Source organism: Bemisia tabaci, chromosome 8 (assembly GCF_918797505.1).
Source record: "Bemisia tabaci chromosome 8, PGI_BMITA_v3".
In the NCBI taxonomy this organism is placed as follows: Eukaryota; Metazoa; Arthropoda; class Insecta; order Hemiptera; family Aleyrodidae; genus Bemisia; species Bemisia tabaci.
Window position 1 is genome coordinate 10,202,700 of NC_092800.1, and position 19,353 is coordinate 10,222,052.

General features: G+C 40.4%; 1 protein-coding gene and 1 long non-coding RNA gene across 4 annotated transcripts in view; one reads left to right on the top strand and one right to left on the bottom strand.

Moving 5' to 3' along the window:
- The window catches only part of dcma (decima), a 331,402-nt gene that overhangs the window by 192,142 nt on the left and 119,907 nt on the right, over nucleotides 1-19,353 (top strand). The gene's annotated exons all lie outside the window — the stretch shown is intronic.
- On the bottom strand, nucleotides 593-9,326 carry LOC140225216 (uncharacterized). Its single transcript, XR_011900355.1, has 2 exons — nucleotides 7,931-9,326; nucleotides 593-3,114 (listed from the first exon to the last, which is right to left on the bottom strand). It is a non-coding gene; the product is annotated as an uncharacterized lncRNA (long non-coding RNA).

Genomic DNA, 19,353 nt, shown 5'->3' on the forward strand with positions numbered 1-19,353 from the left:
TGATCGATATCTTGGCCTTCACCTGGATTCCAGGCTCAAGTGGGGGTCACATATAAAGAAAAAAGTTGCACAGTTGAAACTTAAATTTAATGATATGCAATGGCTATTAGGCCGTAAATCTAAGTTATCCTTGCAAATCAAATTGCTCCTCTACAAGTCAATGTTGAGGCCCGTTTGGAGTTACGGCTGCCAATTGTGGGGTTGCGCAGCCAAATCAAACTTAGAAAAGATAGAAATCATGCAAATGAAGATTCTTAGAAGCATTGCTAAAGCTCATTGGTACGAGAGGAACGCAGATATTCGCGCTGACCTCAATATTGATTCTGTAGAGGAGTACATAACCAAATTGTATAACTCTTATGAGACTCGTCTGCATAGGCATCCCAATCCAGAAGCGCTTGCGCTGTTGGAAAGGGACCAACGTATTCGAAGACTCAAACGACGTAAACCCCATGAGCTTGGAATTCAGGGTTTCACAAAATTCTCTTTCGTTTAAAATGTTTGCCTCCCTGTGCTCTTAGGACACAATCAGGAGGACTAGGACTTTGACTGGTAACGGTTGTCCGCAGTTTCAGGTTAAAGAAAAAAGACATTTTGATTGTAGAAATAATCATGTTTTTATTATTCTCCTCATTTGTTAGAGGTAGTTTATTGTGTACAGTTAAAACGTGTCTAATTTTAAGTTAATATTCAGTTAACAATGAAGTCTCGCTTTTAAAGATATTTAATATATCTAAAGTGTTTTCCTGTACTATTATTTGAAGTACTAATAAAAAAAAAAAAAACCCACTCGTTGAATTTACCAACCAATTTCGCGAGTGCAAATATGTAAAAATCAATATGTTATAGTCATTTTGGGTGCATTTACTTTTCATGAAACAATAATAATTTCAATCCCGAAAAACCATCAATTTTCCGTATAAAATCGAAAAAATCGAAGTGTGTCGACTCCCTGACGTGAACATTGGATTCTACGTGTAAAAATACTTACGTATCGATGTGCTGAACAGAAACCATGTGTGGACACAGTCCGCGGCAACATTCATTCAACAGAATAATGGCAAAAAATTATATCGGATTTTAGCCGCTTTGCCCGCCTCTCCTCGTTATTTACAAACCGTTCCTATAATCATCTCAAAATTTTTCTCAGAGCTTTGTGTTATTATCAGCTTCCATTTAAATCCCGGTTCGATGACCGAATCGGCTGCCCAAAAAGCAAGCCACATTTAAAAGGTTCTATGAGAAATTCGTGATATTGTCGGCTCTCAGGTAATCACCCCCATGGCTAAAATTGGTGGTATACATTTTTGAGTGCTTAAAATAATCGTATTTAAGAAACTAAGGCATTAAACTATGGAGTCAGTTTCTTTTTAATAATATAACGGGATTTACTCCCGGTGATTTAGCTAATACAGCCCCAGAATACTTTTAAAGCGCCTTTACTTGCCAGAATCTTGACGGAATTTTTTTTTTTAGCTTAAACGACTTAAGAGACACTGTAGTTAAAAAATATAAAGAATTTTCGATTTTGACAAAAAAAAATGTTCATTTAGGCACACCGTGTATTGTATGGAGTACTGCTGCTATTCAAACCTTGTCTTCAGGTCAAAATTCTTACAAGAAAGCCCCTTGCAAGAGGCGAATTTTTTGTAATTTCTCCCAATTTTTTCTCCGTTATATAATTGAATTACTTGTCAAATTCTGAGGTTAATTATATTTAATTGTAATTTATACATTTCTTTTTTTCCCTTCATTTTAGTTTTTGTCTGGAGAAGTTTCGTTGATTTCTTCGGATTTCGAATACTGTAACTTCTCTTCTATTCGGCCGATTTTTATGAATGAGACCTCTTTTAATTCGTGTTTTAACGGAGAGTAAGGAAAAAATTGCTAAGTACACGCGAAACAATTTTTTTGAAAATTGGACGAATCCTAGCGTGACGGTGAAATGGTTAATCAAGCGTAAAATCAAGGGTGAGGGTCCGGGTCGGGTCGCTCGGGAGGACAAAAGAAACTGCCACGGTGTCGGGACAGAGGTCCAGTGTGCGGGGAGGAGAAGGGTTAGTGGATTTCTGTAAAAGCAAACTGATTTCTGTACGTGTTATGGTTAGCACATGGTCTAATGAGTTTTGAGGCTCATCACAGATTGCACTTACGGCTATCCTGGCTGGCCCACGTTATCAGAGCAGTGGTCCCAAATTTTGAAAAGCATAAACAGGGGTGTAGATATCTGTCTATGCAACGTTTTAAACGAAACGAAGGAGTGAAATTCTCATTCGAAGAGTGCTGATCTGGTCAGCAATCCTCGAATCAGTTCGTCTGCTTCTGCTTATTTATGCATATTTTAAATTAGCGCTGAGCATTCTAAGGTTTTTTTTTAAAAAAAACCAAGGAACGTAGACTCTTGGTATTCATTGCACATAAACTAGAAAGCCCCAGAATGAGAAAAGACTTTGAATCATAATTATTGACGGATTAATAAACTTTTTACACGCTTTGGAAAATCTCAGAAGTTCGCGGCAGTCACTTTTCGGTAAGGAACTAAGGGACTCGGTTATTGTATCGAGTGGGGGGTCGAAACGATCGCAAAGGCGGTATACTACGTATACGCGCCAAAAAGTCTTGAAATCCACAAATTATCAATTGATAGATGGAGTATAGAATCATCCTTAAAAGGTCGGGAAGAAACGCACAGTTGCTGAATATTGTGACAGGTAGTTCGCCTTGATGGAGTTAAAGGAATATTCATGCACGGGCGTCCCACATTACGCCGTAAATTTTATCGTTTGCGAATTTTGGAACTTGTGGAGTGGAACATTTCTGGCTTCCAACAAGTGCCGGGAGTGCGCATTTTTTATCCGGATAAAAGCTCAAATAATGCCCACCGCAGCCTTTGTTTCCGAAGTCAATAGAGCTAACGCCGTTTACGTACACAATTGGTTGGCAAAAGTAATTCACATAGCCCGACACTCTTTCAGGAGTGCCACCGTAGTTTGGATCCGGGTAAACCTTGATTTCCCAATCCGAATTATTAGCATTGACCAGAGCCAGATAACAGACGGACATACATACATGTATTGTGATGATACCCCGCATCTTTTGAACTCCGTGCGTCACCTGCAAGTGAATTACAATTACTTAAGATATAGTTGGAGTTACTACATAAAGAGAGTACGGACGTGTAGAAATAGACGTATTTCTGTTACACGGAACTAAGCGCCAAATTGAGTTCCTTTTGAGGATTTTAGAATCCCGGATAGCGCGTTCTGTCAAACGGAACTAAGCGCCATGGAAAAGCATTGCGAGTATAGGATGGAACGCGCATCGCGTTTCGCAACACCCGCCAATCCAAGCCCTTCTCTCCCTCCCTCCTACTATGGCGCTTAGTTCCGTTTGATAGAAATACGTCCAATATAGAGCAATAAGGGTCCAAAACGACAGGTGACCTTTGAAAACGGAAAATCTCACTGCCACTCTTCTGACTCCTATATCGAACCAAAATGGCCAAAAATGTTCATAAATGAGCGTGCCTCCGCGAAAATGATTAAAATGCAAAAATTAAGTCAAATACGTGCTTTACCAACGATAGGTAGGTCGTAACGATTGTATAAATCACTCTGAATAATATGAATGGGTTACTAAACCGTGAAAGAATTTTGACTCGCGAATACATGTTTCTGCGGGTAACTGACGCGTAGAAATCAATGCGCACATTGAAAACGCAACTGAGTAACTCGGAAACCTCACAATACACAGTTCTCAAAGCGCAACTTTTCCGCACATTTAAAACGCCCTGGTTTCGCGCCGAGCCGAATGATATCATTTGGCACCTATCAGATGCGAGCGTGGGTTTTTATGGCTTCCGTCAATATATTGTCTTTCTACTCCTCGTACAGGATAACAATAGGAAAATCAAAACCGTATCTTTATAATCATAGAATCGGATCTTTTTCATGTTATTTGTATTAAACGAGCAACACTCAGACATCAGTTGGAAATTGAGAGGAGACTGCCGTAGTACATCTCTTTCATTATTTTCCCGCCATTCCAGGGCGTTTGAAATTCCTTCTAGTCTTTGGACTTTTTAAAAGCCGGTTTGTCCGGGATTTTGCCTCAAAAAATACGCAGTAAATCACCTTGTACTCTGCTTACCTGGTACTTTCAGAATATTTACTAATAAACACACAGTGACCCATTTATAGATTGGCTGCTGTTCTAGGCCCTAAGAGCTCAATTCCCTTTCCTTAAAATTACCGACCTCCATTCTCCGTGCTCTCCTTATATAGGTACTCCAGATATAGTGCCCTCCAATGGATCACCAGCAATTTGTAACGGTGAGAAATTTTTCCTGAACACAATTTTAACGGCAAACCGGGATGAATTAGAGCTCCTATATGGAGAGGGTAAGGACATAGGTCGGTAATTTTGAAGGTTAGGTCATGGAGGTTTTGGGGCCCAAAAGAGTAGCGAACCGATTAACTCAAACTATCCAGAATGATTTACTACCCGGAAAAAAGAGGACAGTCGCCACAACTAGAGTACCTATATTGAGAGAGTATGGCCACTGGTGTTACCACCTCTGATTGGCTCAGCCATCTTAGGCTGAATGGAGCCCCTAGGACCCAAAAATGGCGGACGCCATAAATTAATGTAATGCAAAATGACTTAAAATGTAGTTTTCTTTGCTTATCGTAACGAGAAATTTACCCAAATGCACTATTGCGACTTCTTTACATATTTTTAAGGCTAATCGTGTGCAATTTTTGAGAAAAATTATCTTAGATGTAGTAAGGTTGGCAGCAAGTGCGGTTGGTGATAAACGTCAAAAGTTGGCAATGACCCCCCTCCCATCCACAAAAACCAAAACAAAGCACCGCCATTTTTGGGTCCTAAGCCTCTCCATGGGGCCCAGTGGCCATACTCTCTCAATATAGGTACTCTAGCCACAACCAGCGGCTGGTTGTGACGATCATCTTATTATTTTCTGTGTAGTGTACCTATTACTACGGTTACGATCCGTCGTTTAAGAAGCGCGTATTTTACTTTGCTTGTGCTTAAATTTACTCAGTTTTGCGGAGGGACGCTAATTCTTATCATTTTTGGCTAACTCGGTATGATATGAAAATCTGAAGGTTGGCAGCGATGTTTTTCGTGTAAGAAGGTTGGCTGCTCTTTTTGGCCCCAAGAGCTCCATATTTCAACATGTTCGTACTTTCCCCATCCCTGTACTCAAGCATTATTAAAAAAGAAGTTAAGAATCATGCAGACCCGGATCCTTGGAAAAATATTTCCATTTTACGTTGCAATGGGCCTGTTGCAAACTTTTTCTAGAGTAAAAATAAGAGTTACTTATATAAAGTGTCTCAAAAATCACGATGAGCGCATCGGCAAAGTCTGGGAATGCACTCCTTACTTCACAACTTGCATGAGAAATTTGCAATCCCTGCTCACAAGGATACTACTTCGACCACGCAATATTCAACAATAGTCGACGCCAATCCGCCAAAATACATGTGACGGGTGCGCGCGGAAGCGTCCGCCATGTCGAGCAGGGATTGAAAGGAACGACTCCTCTAACGAAATGCTCATCTGTGCTGTAGTATCCTTTTAGAAGCGGGAAGCCTAAAAAACGCAAATTTCTTACGCAGGTTGTGACGTTAGGGAGTGCATTTCAGAGTTTGCCAATGCGCTTATCGTGATTTTTGAGACATTATCTATAATGATCAACTCTTATCTTTGCTCTGGCAAAAGTTAGCAACACGCCCATACGTGCAGCTAGGATGTGCCTGGCATATCTTAATCTGGCCAATCTGTTTGAAATAATTTAATCTTGCAGTAAATGAATTAGCTGGTCATACTGTAACAAACACGAGATCAGTGGCGTATTTGCGATAAATCGATTGATCTGCCATTGAAACCTATGGAAAAGGATCGATTAACAGTGTGTTCGCAACGAGCACCTTCATAATCGATTCTTCACCATAGTTTCAAATGGGGAAATATCTGTAATCGACCATTCACACCTCGCGACTGCACGAGATATCGCTAGGCTGAGCCCTTGAAACGCACGTAACGTAAAATAAATGTGAGCAAGTGAGTAATTTTTAAAAACTTTTTACGCACCTAAATATCTCCTAAATAGCACTCTAAATCCTTTCGCACATCCTCTCGCACATAAAAAGAGCCTGAGCTACTAAGCGTGGATGCCCAAAGATGTAGCTCTCAAGCGATCATAAATTTTGAACACTAAATATGGATTGAAGTGAACTCTTTACATAATTAAAGAGCGGCAGAAGATTAGAAAGATTAGATTCCTCCAATTGACCTCTCTTAGACGTATTTTGTAGCTATCTTAACACAGACTTCGCCCTATACAAGCTTAAGCTTTAAGCTGAGCTGCGAAGAACATCTACAAATTTTTCCTTTTCCTTTTGAAATTGCAGGAACGCGTATCTGGATCAGGCACGTATCCATAGGGGGATGGCTTGGAGGCTCAAGGCCTCTGTCCTCCCCCCCCCCTCCCCCCTGGATAACAAAAAAGCAGGAACAGAATGAAGAAAAGAAGAGACAGAAAATAAGAAAAATCGAGAAAATAGGAAGTTTGACCTTTCAAAATGTGTCCAAATAGAGTTAAGAGGTCCCTACAACAAAACGGCCAAATCGGCCTAAGCACGGCGGAATCCCACGATTTTCTCAGGAATGAAAGAGGGTATTTCCAGACACTCAAAACTGGTCATATTTTTTGCCTAACCCCCAGGGAAAAGAGAGGAGAGAGGGTCAAAGTCAAAAACTTTAAAGTAGCATAACTTCTCAACGGTTTGTCGTAGAAAGATGATCTTGGTGTCCAAATTTCCAAAAAAAAAAAAAAAATGAGAGCTATCAGAATATATGTATGAAATTGATAAAATTTTAAATTTTGACCCACTTTTGGGGGAATTATACAAGGTCCACCTTTCGTAAATTTTCGTTTTTCGAGATTTTCGGTAGTTCGGTTCGAGCGGAGCAAAACAAAAATCATTTTTAATGAAAGAAGAGGGTTTAAGATTTAAAACATGCCCAAGTTCATCTTGGGGAAGCCGTTAGAAGCAGAGTTATAAGTCTTCAAAGTTGACACGGCCCGGGGGAACCTTGTATTGCCCGCAGGTCGCAAGTTTTTGTGTTTTGGTGCTTCTGTAGGTCGTTTTTCATGTAAATAATTCAATGAAGATGGAATAATCGGAATTTTTGAATTTTACGAGAGGAGCGAGAGAGAACTCAGAGTACCAACCATTATTATGTCCGTCATACCTCATTAAAAATTTGCTGATGATAAAGATTTTGCTCTCAAAATTTAGGAGAAACCATGGACCCTCAGTTAAAATATATATATGATCCATACAGAACTGAACCATTCAGATATTACAACCCATTCATGCCAAATTTTGGGGATACTCCTAATTTTAAAATGTTATAATTGAGCTAAGCTACAGCGCTTGACGGATCTCACTTTGTAAAGCCACATAGTTTCTCGTAGAAGCAGACAAGCTTTGAGCTTCAAAAACAAGCCACAGTTATTTTTGAGAGAGCAATTTGATACACAGTTCAAGTTTTTCAACGTTTATGTGGCGTACCTCACCGGAGACCCATTGTGTAAAATTCAAAAATTCCGATTATTCTATCTTCATTGAATTATTCACACGAAAAACGACCTGCAGAAGCATAAAAACACAAAAACTTGCGACCTGCGGGCAACCCGGGGGGCGCAGGTGATCTTGAGACTCGGAACATACAAGGTTTTGACATTTGACAATTTGAAAAAACAAAGTGAGAGCAGAGATTTTGGAACACCGCAAACTAGATAGATGAAGGAACATGGTTGTCTCCAGGAGGAGACATCCTTGTTGTCCGTAGATGTAGAGAAAGGAGGTAAGAAAACTTAATATTAAAACGTTACCTTGATAATACTCAAATTAATGATTTTTTTCGTTGCCCCTGAAGCGCTACCAGATCTAGTTTGATTTTGTTGCGTGGGCGACTGAATGTTTGAGAGTGATCCGTGAGCAGACAAAATATGAGTTCATCCGATTATATTTATGCACTCATATTCGTTATCTGTATCAATGCCACGGGAGTATATGATCAGGTGTTGGTTTGCGACTACATTAAACAAAAGACCATCTGTCACTGCCGCTGTGTCAGAGTTATTTTAATATCTAAGTTTTTTGACGAGCAACCGTTAATATGATCAAAAACCGCGTATTTGGTTCGTCGTTTCTCTCACAAAAGAACCTAACTCCATTTCAACGTTGCCAAATTCCCCCTTGTAAATTACATTGTAAACCTGTCCAGTGGCGAGGCGTAAATGATTTCATCGATATTTCCTGATTTTAAGCTTGGTAAAGAATCTATCATGAAGGTTTTCGTTGCGAAGACCCATTTTATCGATCCTTTTCGATAGGTTTAAATGACAGATCAATCGATATATCGCAAAGCGCGGCACGCTACTGGGCGTTTATAACTGAAAATTCACTGATTTTTCCTCAGATTTCATACAAGGATCAGAAAGGTTTCGGATTAAAAATTGCTCGGGCTCATTTTTATGAAATAAAAAAAAATAAATTAATCGTTTGAGTCAGTCAAGCAAACTTGGAATGGAGTAACATCCCTTCGTCTTGTGGGCTGATTGTTGAAATTGATAGACAAAGCCATAGATAAAGGAGACAAAAAGTATATGGAGGGATCCTATTAGTGGAGGCGGGTGGTTGCAGTGGACAAAGAAGGTAGATAATAGACTAACTAACGGCAACCCACGAGAGACCCTTTAGTTTGTCCATCATTTTCTCCCTTAGTCTGGTAGAACCAACTATTTCAACCAATAGGATCCCTCCTTAACTCTTATGTCATCTTTATCCATAGCTTTGTCTGTCGATTTCAACAATCAGCCCGCAGGAAAAGACGAATTCTTTGGTCGAAGTTTCGACTCCTCAAATCAGAGTCGGGTCAGGAACTACAAGCAACCGTGTTTACTTTTCAGGTCGCGTCTTAGAGATGTGTTTCGGGAGAGGAGGAAAAATCTGTCCACGCTATCTGTCAGAGTGGACAGTGACAAAGACCGCTTCTTTCTGGTCCGTAAATATTGGTCCCTATAAGTCATAAGGCTTAGTTTCGCCGTGAGGCTGACCGCAAGCCGTAGAGATTAAGTTATGACGTGAGTTATGTACGCGGTTTCTTCGGCTGGACCTGTTCTATGCCACGTTATTGCCATTTAGAACAGTGTTATTGTAGGTTTAGACGGAGTTTAATAATGAAGGGGAGCTAGGTAAGGAATATAGCACTCCTTTGTATATGTATATCCCCCCCTCAAAAAAAAAAAAATCCACGGAAAAGTGATTCTTGCGACGGAAAATTTAAAAACCAAAACCTGGGAAAGATATTAGTATATTTAATTAACATTTATTAGCATTAACTTAGTCATTGACTGTTCTTGGACTTAATGTTAAAGTGTACACGTGAAGAAACCTTTTTTTTTTAAAAAAAAATACAATGTATGTGAAATATCATCTGTAAAATGTATTAAAACATCAGTACTCTGATCTAGAGAGTATAATACCAATTTTGTTGGAGAAAATTTGGCAGCTTTTGAATGTCTGTACGGCAGTCCCTCACAGCGCGACAGCGTAGTAAGTTTATATTTTTTTTCCACGTGGACTATTTTTTAAATGTTTTTTTCCCCCGCCGGCACTGTTACATCAGCTGGAATTTTTTAACCGAGAAATCGATTGAATCGCATCGATTTTTTTGGGTTTGATAAATCGTGTAAATCGATTTTTCCCTCAAAATTGAAAACTCCGATATTAAATCTGCACCTATTTCATATCTGACCAAAATTTTAGCAAATTTGTCGGTAATTTTCATTCGATTTTTTTTCTTTGAACGATTTAAATTTTGAGGCTTCATAATTTCCGATTTTTCTGATTCGATTTTTTAGTCACAATTTAAATCGATAAAATTGGATTGTTCGCGAAGTAAATATAATAGATTGGATTACTCGATTTTATAAAAAAAAATCCAACACTAGATGGAATGTGCGCCACGGTAATTGATCAGAGTGATGGCAGAGAGGGAGAGGAGAGGGGAGGGGGGGAGGGGGAGAGGGGGAGGGGAGAGGGGGGGAGGGGAGATGAAATCCGCTCCGCAGGATAATCTGAATGAAACAAAAACATGCTCGATTGAGCAGCGATAAAGAACAAAGCACGACCAGACTCCGAAGTTGCGCGAAACTGGTGGCCAATTTCAGCGCGAAATTATTTAATCAAACTTCACCCCGACTTCTTAATTTTCCCCCGACCGTGTTGTCTGATCAGCGGGCTGATTGTTAAAATCGATAGACAAAACTAGAGTGCCTGTACAGGGAAAGTACGAGCATGTCGAAATATGGAAACCTTAGGGACTAAAGGGACAGAAAAAGTTTTCATACAAAAAATGTCATTGCCAATCTTCAGATTCCAATATCAGACCAAGATGGTAAAGAATGTTCATTAATGAGCGTCCTTTCGCAAAAATGAGAAAATTCATGCAAAAGCTTAGTCAAATACGTGTTTTACAACCGTCGGTTCCAACGGTTCCGTCGGTTTGTAAAAATGAAGCACACTGGATAACTTGAATTCATAGATTGGTTGCCCTTTTGGGCCCCGAAAGCTCAATGACCGAACCTCAAAATTATCTTTCCCGGACTTTCTTTATATAGGTACTCAATACAAAACCATATACTCAAAAAAATTAGACAAGGAGATAATGGAGGGATCCTACATTGGTGAAACGCGTGGTTGTTAAGGGGAAAACTGATTGTCGATAAAGTCCATTATACAGGGAGTCGGGTCCAATGTGATCTGTTTTTGCCTAATCGGTGAAATGAAGGCGAAACATGCTCTCGCAGACTGATAACTGAAATTAAGGCAGTGTGAAAAATGAAAGCGAAGGGATGGTGGAGTGATCCTATCGGTTAAAACGGATGTTTGTCATAGACTGAGGGGAAAACTGATGGACTAACTGCGGGGTTTTTTGTGGATTGGCGTTAGTTAGTCTATTACCTACATTCCTCATCCATCGCAACCACTAGCTTCAGAAATAAGATCTCCCAGTTTTCTCTTTGCTCTCTTTGTCTATAGCTTTGTCTATTATTGCAGCAATCAGCCCGCAGAATCAGCACTCAGATCTCGAGAGATATTTATTGACCGGGTATGGATGTAGTCAATTTCTATGAACTCGATCATCCATGAGGGCGTAACATCCTCAATGAAACAATCCGATTACCACTTAAATAAGTGGCAACTACGCTGGACGATGGAGTTTACCTCTTGTGCATTTGTGATCGAGCAGTTCGTGGCTTAAAGTCAGTATTTGCTGATTAAAAGTTCCCCTGTATGTAGCGCCGAGGATCTATAAAGTGCACTTTAATTGTGTTCATTATGAGCGAGAATTACATTACTCTCTCAATTTATCTGTGTCTGAATTAATGAGGTTTCAATTTAAAACTGGGCAGCAAAACAAGTTCCCCGGAAGCACCTGAATGATTTGTTCCGATGATAATTAGGACAGGTTCAACGGAGAGGGACGAACTTGCACTTCTAAAAAACAATTAAATCGTGAAGTTTTAACATTTTTAATTTTTTCATTCCAATAGCACACGGTGAAAATTCGAAAAAACACTATTTTCATATTCAGTTAAATGCAAGGCTTCGAATTTGGAATTTCGGAAACCACATTTTTTGAGCAAAGGGTCATGTTTCTACGCATGTTGGTTCCCAAAGAGTTTGGTCAGGTACATATTATTACAAGGTGGATATTGCGCAGTGCTGCTTTAGGAAACTAGATATTACAAATCAGGATCACGAAAAATAGCAGTGATCATTAACAGTAACCGCGAATGTAGCAGGGAAATTCGATCGTTTTTCTAAAAATGTCACAAGAGTGCTCTTCGCTTCATATTCCTCGTATTTCATCCCGGTATGTCTATTTATGAAAGACAAATTTGATCTCGTAAAAAATGTATCCAGTGGAAGCGTGTCTATCACTATAGAGCAAATCCGTGATGGGGTGGATATGATCTCCTCAGCTCGCCAATAACACGAAACTGGAGACCGTCGCGTCGTAAGTGAAAGCAGAGCACGTGAGATTAAACTTAACTCGGCCCAATACAATTTATTGTTTTCTATGATAAAAAATAACTCGCGTTCCATCGTCAAATATTACAACGATATTGCATATCATTGTTGGTTTCTTCTCTACTTCCAACGTCAGGTTTTCGCAATTTCAGTTTGTTTTTCACCACGAAAACACAAATTTCACCGATTTTTCTCCTGATATAATGCAAAGATCAGAAAAATTTTGGACAAAAATTCACAGGTACGTATTGGAAAAATAATTGAGCCGTTTGCGTCAATTTTACAACCTTAGAATGGACGTTACTTCGTACGGGGAACGAAAAATTCACCTGCCAGGAGTGTGAATGGCCCATTACTTTGCCCCACTTCCTGGATTTAATTCCTGAATCATCAACCTAAACCCCTTTCTAATTTTGAAGCTAAACATTTGAACGATGAACCATCGTGAAATTTCCACGCCCGACCTCGCAGAGTCAATCGGTCGAGGGGACAAACCTGCTGTGCTGAGGAAGAACACCGTATAAACCATTAGACGTTGCCAAATTTCCTCTCTAAAATTACGAATTTCCATGGAAATCTGTGAATATTTTTCCTCCAATTTTTCAGAGCACTTTATTTGCGATTAGATCTAAATCATCCGAAAATTTCAAGAGAAAATATTCATAACCCTTCTAAAAAATAAACATTTAACTGGATCAAATTTGTTAACTTTCGAATGCACACACGGTGTTTTTACTTAACCCGGCAGAGAAGAAGTAAACACACCTACATATGATCATAAGCCTCGATATTGTGCTCATAAACATGACTGGAAGCTCATACCGAATACAGATGAATCCCTCGGCTTACGTCTCACAGTGGATCGAGTCAAAAGGAAAGGTCGGACAAAATTTGGAAACTTTAAACGCTTATAACTCCGTTTATACAAACTTTGAGGTCCTAAAATTGGTTTTATTGATTTCCTCGTAAAATTTTCCTCTAGAAACACCCATTGAAATTTAAAATGTGACGAAATTAACATCAAAATTTGCAGTTTTAGTCAAAAACTGCATGTCCAACCTCTCTAATTGACTCGATCCCCTGTGCGTCTGTCCAATTCGAGCCCAACCGGCAGCCATCAAGAATTTATTATTCTACCGTTCGCGTTGTCGGCGCCGGCAAGTGCACTTCAAGAGTGCTCAGCCTCACCCGTCAAGATGCCAGAGAGCACCTAAATATCAGAAATTTACTGCACCTCTCCACCGACACGATTTTCGCTTCATTGTAACACCCCAAGAACGACTGCGATTCATTGTTACCTCATGTTGCGTTCTCTCTGCCATGTGTCGATCTGCGATGTTCGCTGCGCGAGGTTGCCGGCCTGCTAAAACGCCTGCATTCAGCCGAGTATGCAATTTACGATGGTGGAGCACGAATAGTTGCCTATCTTGCCCCTTTAAAAAAGAAGCACTCAGCTGTCTGATAACTCATGCTGCGTTCACTCTCTCTGCCACATGTCGATGTGCAATGTTAGCCGAGTATGCAATTTACGATGGTGGAGCACGATTAGTTGCCTAGATCATGCCCCTCTACACAAGAAGTATACTCAACTTTCTGATACTTCATGTTGCGTTCTCTCTATTACATGTCGATCTACGGTATTTGTTACGCAAGGTTACCAGCCTTGTAAAACGCCTTCGTTTAGCCGAGTATGCAATTTCCGATGGTGGAGCACGAATAGTTGCCTATCCTGCCCCTAGCACTTTACCGTGATGGTGACCCCATATTATGTTTAACGCAATGAATCAGTCATATCACTCAGTCTGTCAAATACCTACGCAAATAGTCGAATCACTAGGAAGCTGCGCCCCCTGACTGCTGCGCGGTCCAACCCCCAGAGGGTGCTTCGCGCTCTCAAAGTTCTGCTTAGTGTTAGTTTCCAAAGTTAGTGTAAGTTAAGTTTCCAAAATCTGAATTGGTTCTTCTGCTTACTTTTGATAAAAAAAAATTACTTTTCTTTACAGATTAATTTTTTTTTTTCTTCTTAAATGTGCATCATAATGTTGCTGTACTAATTTCTAGCCCAAATTAACATTATTTCACCTTTCAAGATACAGCATTCTTGAAAATTTATAGTTGGCTCTCAAAATGTTGTCTCATACACGAATTTCCAAGCAAGAATATTTCGTATTTTGCATTTGTGGTTTGTAATATTGGAGTTTCTGTGCTGATTATCTAAAATTAGGAGAGAAAAAATTGGAGCTAAGTGAACCGAAATTGAATCCTCGCCAATTCTACACTTCTGGCAGCTGAAGTTTTAGGGGATACGGAACAAAGTTTTCGTCCGTGCATCGTAAGAGATCAGTGGCTGTAAATTGAGATCGTTACTTCAGAATTGAATATGTTCCCAGCAGCGAAAATTTAACTTTGGTCCTTGTTCTCGAGGCCTTAGATGACTTGAGAGCCAGCTTTGGTTGCATAAACTGAAACTCTAGTAGGTCAGCCCGACTAAAGTTGGGTTCCTTCAGCCGATGTTTTTCCTGCCGTGTGAAATTTGAACGCATCGGAGAGCTCGTTGTAGCCTCTTAAACAAACATCCGAACTCTGAGAAAACCCAGCTGCGTGTAACGCCATGAAGAGTAGGACTGGAAAGCTACTTCCCTCTTCTCCAGCATTTTTCATTTTTTTGCGTACGGATAAAATGTGAGAGTAAGAAGGAGAAGAGGAATAAGAGGAGGAGGCTAAGACGGAAAACAGAAAGATATAGATGAAAACATAAGAGGCAAATACGGAGAAGAAGCAGCAGCAGAAGAAGAAGAGAAGAATGTAGTATAGTAGTAGTAAAATAATTTTATTTTAAGAAGTGCAAGAAGATGCGAAAGAAAGGAAGAAGGAGAAAGCGAAGGAAAAACCGAAGTCAAACGGGTCAAAGGAGGTTTGAGGAAGATTAAAGAAGGGAGGAATAAAAGGAGGGGAGAGAAAGTAAAGAACAGGCGAGGATAAAAACATGTGGAGAATAAATGAAAGACACATAAGGAACATACTTAACGAGATGAAGTAAAAAGAAGACAAAGTGAAGGAGGAGAAGAAAGAAAGAGGACAGCAATGGAAAATTTTACTTAGTTTAAGTATCATATTGGATATTATATTTGTTACAGATAAGGTTAGAGACCTGATAACGATTTGCTCATTGTGATATTAGTGTTCATTGTATGTATATCTAGTGTTGGAGAAACAATAAAAAAAAAAAAAAAAAAAAAAAAAAAAAAAAAAAAAAAAAAAAAAAAAAAAAATTTGGAAAATTTTGAGATGAGTAAGGAGAAATAAAAAGAAATAGGCAAAGAAGAAGGAGAAAGAGAAGAAAAATAAGTAAAAAAGAAAAGGGAAGTTGAAAAGAAGGAGGAAGGAAATGAGAGGACGAAAAGGTAGAAAGCGAAAACTAAAGGATGAGGATGAATGAATGAAGGAATGAATTAAAAGAGTAGGAAAGGAGATAACGGAAATCAACATCAGGTTCTCAAAAACTCGCCTCATTACTCTCAGATTCCAGACTGGTTTTGTCCTTTGAAAAGCAGTCGATAAGAAGGAATGAATGAATGAAAAAAATAGGGAAGGAATTAACGGAAAACGACATCAGGTTTTCAATAACTCACCCCTTTACTCTCAGATTCCAGACTGGTCTCGTCCTTTTGAAAAGGAGTCGATAAGAAGGCATATCCCGGCAACGCCATCACCGCTATGGAACCGCGCGCCCTTTCGCATCGCCGATGGCACGCCTCGCGCCCGCATCTTACTTTCACTTGATTGACACCGCCGAAAAGCACGGAGCCGAGAGCCTACTCCCCGCGCGGAAGTCCTCGGGGCCCGCCCCCGCCCCCGCCCCGTCCCCAATCCTTCCCCCCTCCCCAGGCTCCAGCCGTTGCACCACGCATCCCCACAAATAGCAACAGCAATCTTCATTAAAGTCGACGCGAATCTTGATATGCAATCCTTCAACCAAGCCCCCCCCCCCCCCCCCAAGCCTCTGTGACTTCTCGACGTACCCTTGAAATATACCGTCGAAAGCCGGCGTAAATAAGTTAACCCCTGCCTCGGCGTTCCCCACGGATGGGGATGGAGGATGGGGGACGGGGGTGGGGGATGGGGGATGGGGGATGGATAAGGTGGTGGCTTTTCGCGGGTTCCGGCTCCTCTGGTGCTCCGACCAGGCTGTTGCCAGATTTCAGCTGCCGTACTGAGGAAGAACGCCGTATGAACTTTCGGGAGTTGCCAAAGTTCCCTTGATAAAACCTGCATTTTGGACAAAATTTATGCATATTTTTCCGTGATATTTTCAGATGTTTTATATTAAATTGTGTACTAAATTGTCTGAAAATGCGAGAAAATAATATTCACAATTTTCCCAGTAATTCCTGTTTTTATTGAAGGAAACTTGGCAACGTGTGAAGGCTCATACGGCGTTCTTCTTTACCACGGCAGTCAGGTGGTGGATGTTGTTTGGAGCTTGAGAAGACACTCCTGGACTGCCGTGCTAAGGAGGAACGCCGTATGAGCCTTCAGGCGTTGCCAAACTTCCTGTGACAAATCACTAATTTTCAGGAAAGTTGGTGAATATTTTCCTCCAATTTCTCAGATAATTTTGTTCAGAACATGTTTTGAGTTTTCTGAAAATTTCAAGGAAAAATATTCATAACTTTCCTTAAAAATAAACGTTTCTTCAGCGGAAATGTGGCAACCCTCGAATGTTCTTACGGCGTTCTTCCTTAGCACGGCAGTAGAGGAGGCAAGTATGGGTCAGAAATTCAGAATCGTAATGCTACCTGGCAAGAGACTGAGTTCGCCTCCAAATCGATGAGTATGCAATTTAGGCTACTTGAGAGTTGAAAAAGTTGTATCATACGATTTGCTCTCCTAAGCACGTCATATCGTTTCTTGGAAATTCCACCACCGCGGTGGATGACGTATGCTGCCGTGCTAAGGAAGAACGCCGTATGAACATTTGAGTGTTGCCACATTTCCTCTGAAGAAATGTTTATTTTTTAGGAGAGTAATGAATATTTTTCCTTGAAATTCTCAGAAAATGTAGGCCATATTCTGAACAAAATTAACTGAGAAATTGGAAGGAAAATATTTACCAACTTTCCTGAAAATTAGTGATTTGTCATAGGAAGTTTGGCAACGCCTGAAGGTTCACACAGCAAGTGAACGTGCCGGAGGGGAAGGGTTGCATAAGACGCGTTTACTCGTGTTGGACACATTTTTTGCGAAAACCCTGTCTACACTACGAGGGAAAGTTCACGGAACTCGGTGCGAAAGTTAAATTCCGTAAACCTATCTCTGTGTGAACAAGGCCTTCCATTTTTATGAAATGAACGAAAAAATTATGAAAGAACAAACATAAATGTGGTGTAATATGTTCCGCCGCCGCGCCGCGCTGACCGCACGGTGTTTGGTACAATGCGTGAAGTATTCCCACAGTCTTATATGCGGCGTGCGTTTCACGCCGACCGCTGCTGCACGCACTGTGTTTGACACAATGCGTGTAGTATTCATGCAGTCTTGTAGGCGCCATGCGTTTCACGCTGCGCTGCCCCCTGCTGACCGCAACGACCGCACTGTCTTTGGCGCAATGCGTGAAGTATTCGTGCAGTCTCGAAGGCGCTAATATGTGCTACATGCCGACCGCCGCGCCGCACGGTTCGTTCTTCCTTAGCATGGCAGTATGAACCGGTCAGCGGACTTAGTATTGGAATTAGACAAAGAAAAAATGAAGCGATCCTATTGGTCGGAACGGGTGGTTGTTTGGCCTAAGGGGAAAAAATGAACTAATCGTAGGATGTATTCAAATCAAAAGGAACAGTCCACGCTAACATGAACTTTGAGATCCGTAAGAATTCATGCATGCACTGGAAAAAAAAAAAAAAAGAAAAAACACATTGGATCTAGAGTCCAGACTCTTAAAAGCACCGACAAGAAAAAATACGCTTGATTCAATCAGATCTAAGCTTAAATCAAGAACCAAGCCTCTTAATTTGAGCGGATTTCCTTTTGATTTAAGCTTAAATCTGATTGAATCCAGAGTCCTTTTTCTTGTCAATGTTTTCAAGAGTCTAGACTCTAGATCCAATGTGTTTTTTTTCCAGTGTGCCAAGGCTCAAGTAAAATTGGGTATAGTTCCTTTTGATTTCGATGCGTCCTATTGAGCCTGGCAAGATTCCCCGTTTCTCAGTCCATGACCACTCTCATTTATCCATTTCAACCACCTGTTTCTTCCAAGCGGCTCGCTACATTTTCTTTTTTTCTATCGCCTAGTCTACCAGCTTCGATGATCTGGTTCAAAATTTTTGGGCGTTTCCGTCTCAAAACGTTTGGACGTCTATGTTTAAAGTCTATATATTCTGATTCAACAATTCAATTTTTAGTGTTTATGGAGCCACGCCGTGTCTTTCCCTGTGAACGACGCGGTATAAAAGCGCCAACAAATTACGGGCAAAATGTAATTAGCTTCGAAAATCCAATACTGCAACCAAACGGGAATCCAACCACAACGACCCTTTTTTGTCCATATTTTATCCTCTTGACAGAGAGGTAATCGGCATACCTGCACCAGTGGCGAGGCGTCATAATCGATTATTAATTTTTCCCCATTCGAAGCTGTGGTAAAGAATCGATTATTAAGGTGTCCGTTGCGAACACCCTGTTTATCGATCCTTCTCCATATGTTTAAATGGCAAATCAATCGATACATCGCAAATCACGCCACGCCATTGACGTGCGTGCGTTTTCAGCGATTTCCAGTGTTTGAGCGGCGCACAGAGGAACGAGCTAACAAAAGAAGTTGCACATGAAATTTTTGTCTAAAACTTCAAATGTTGATGTTAATTTTGTCACAAATTCAATCTCAAAGAGTGTTTCTAAAGTAAAATTTTACAAAAAAATCAACGAAACCACTTTTGGACTTTTTTGTTTAATATGTTCAAATATATAAGCTCTCAAAGTCTCCAGACTTTGTCTCATTTTTCCGACCTACTCGCCCCGGCGAGCGGCGATCGAAATTAATACGAATTCTAAAACGGCAAGGATAATATATACCCCTCGTAAAAGTGCAATGTATCGAGGAATGCGTGACGTATGACGTTGCAAAATGTGAACCGTGCGTTTTTTTTAATCTCGCCGTAAATTCGCGACTGCTGGAGTGAGCTCTTGATCTCGAGCTGAAAAATGCGTCATCCAT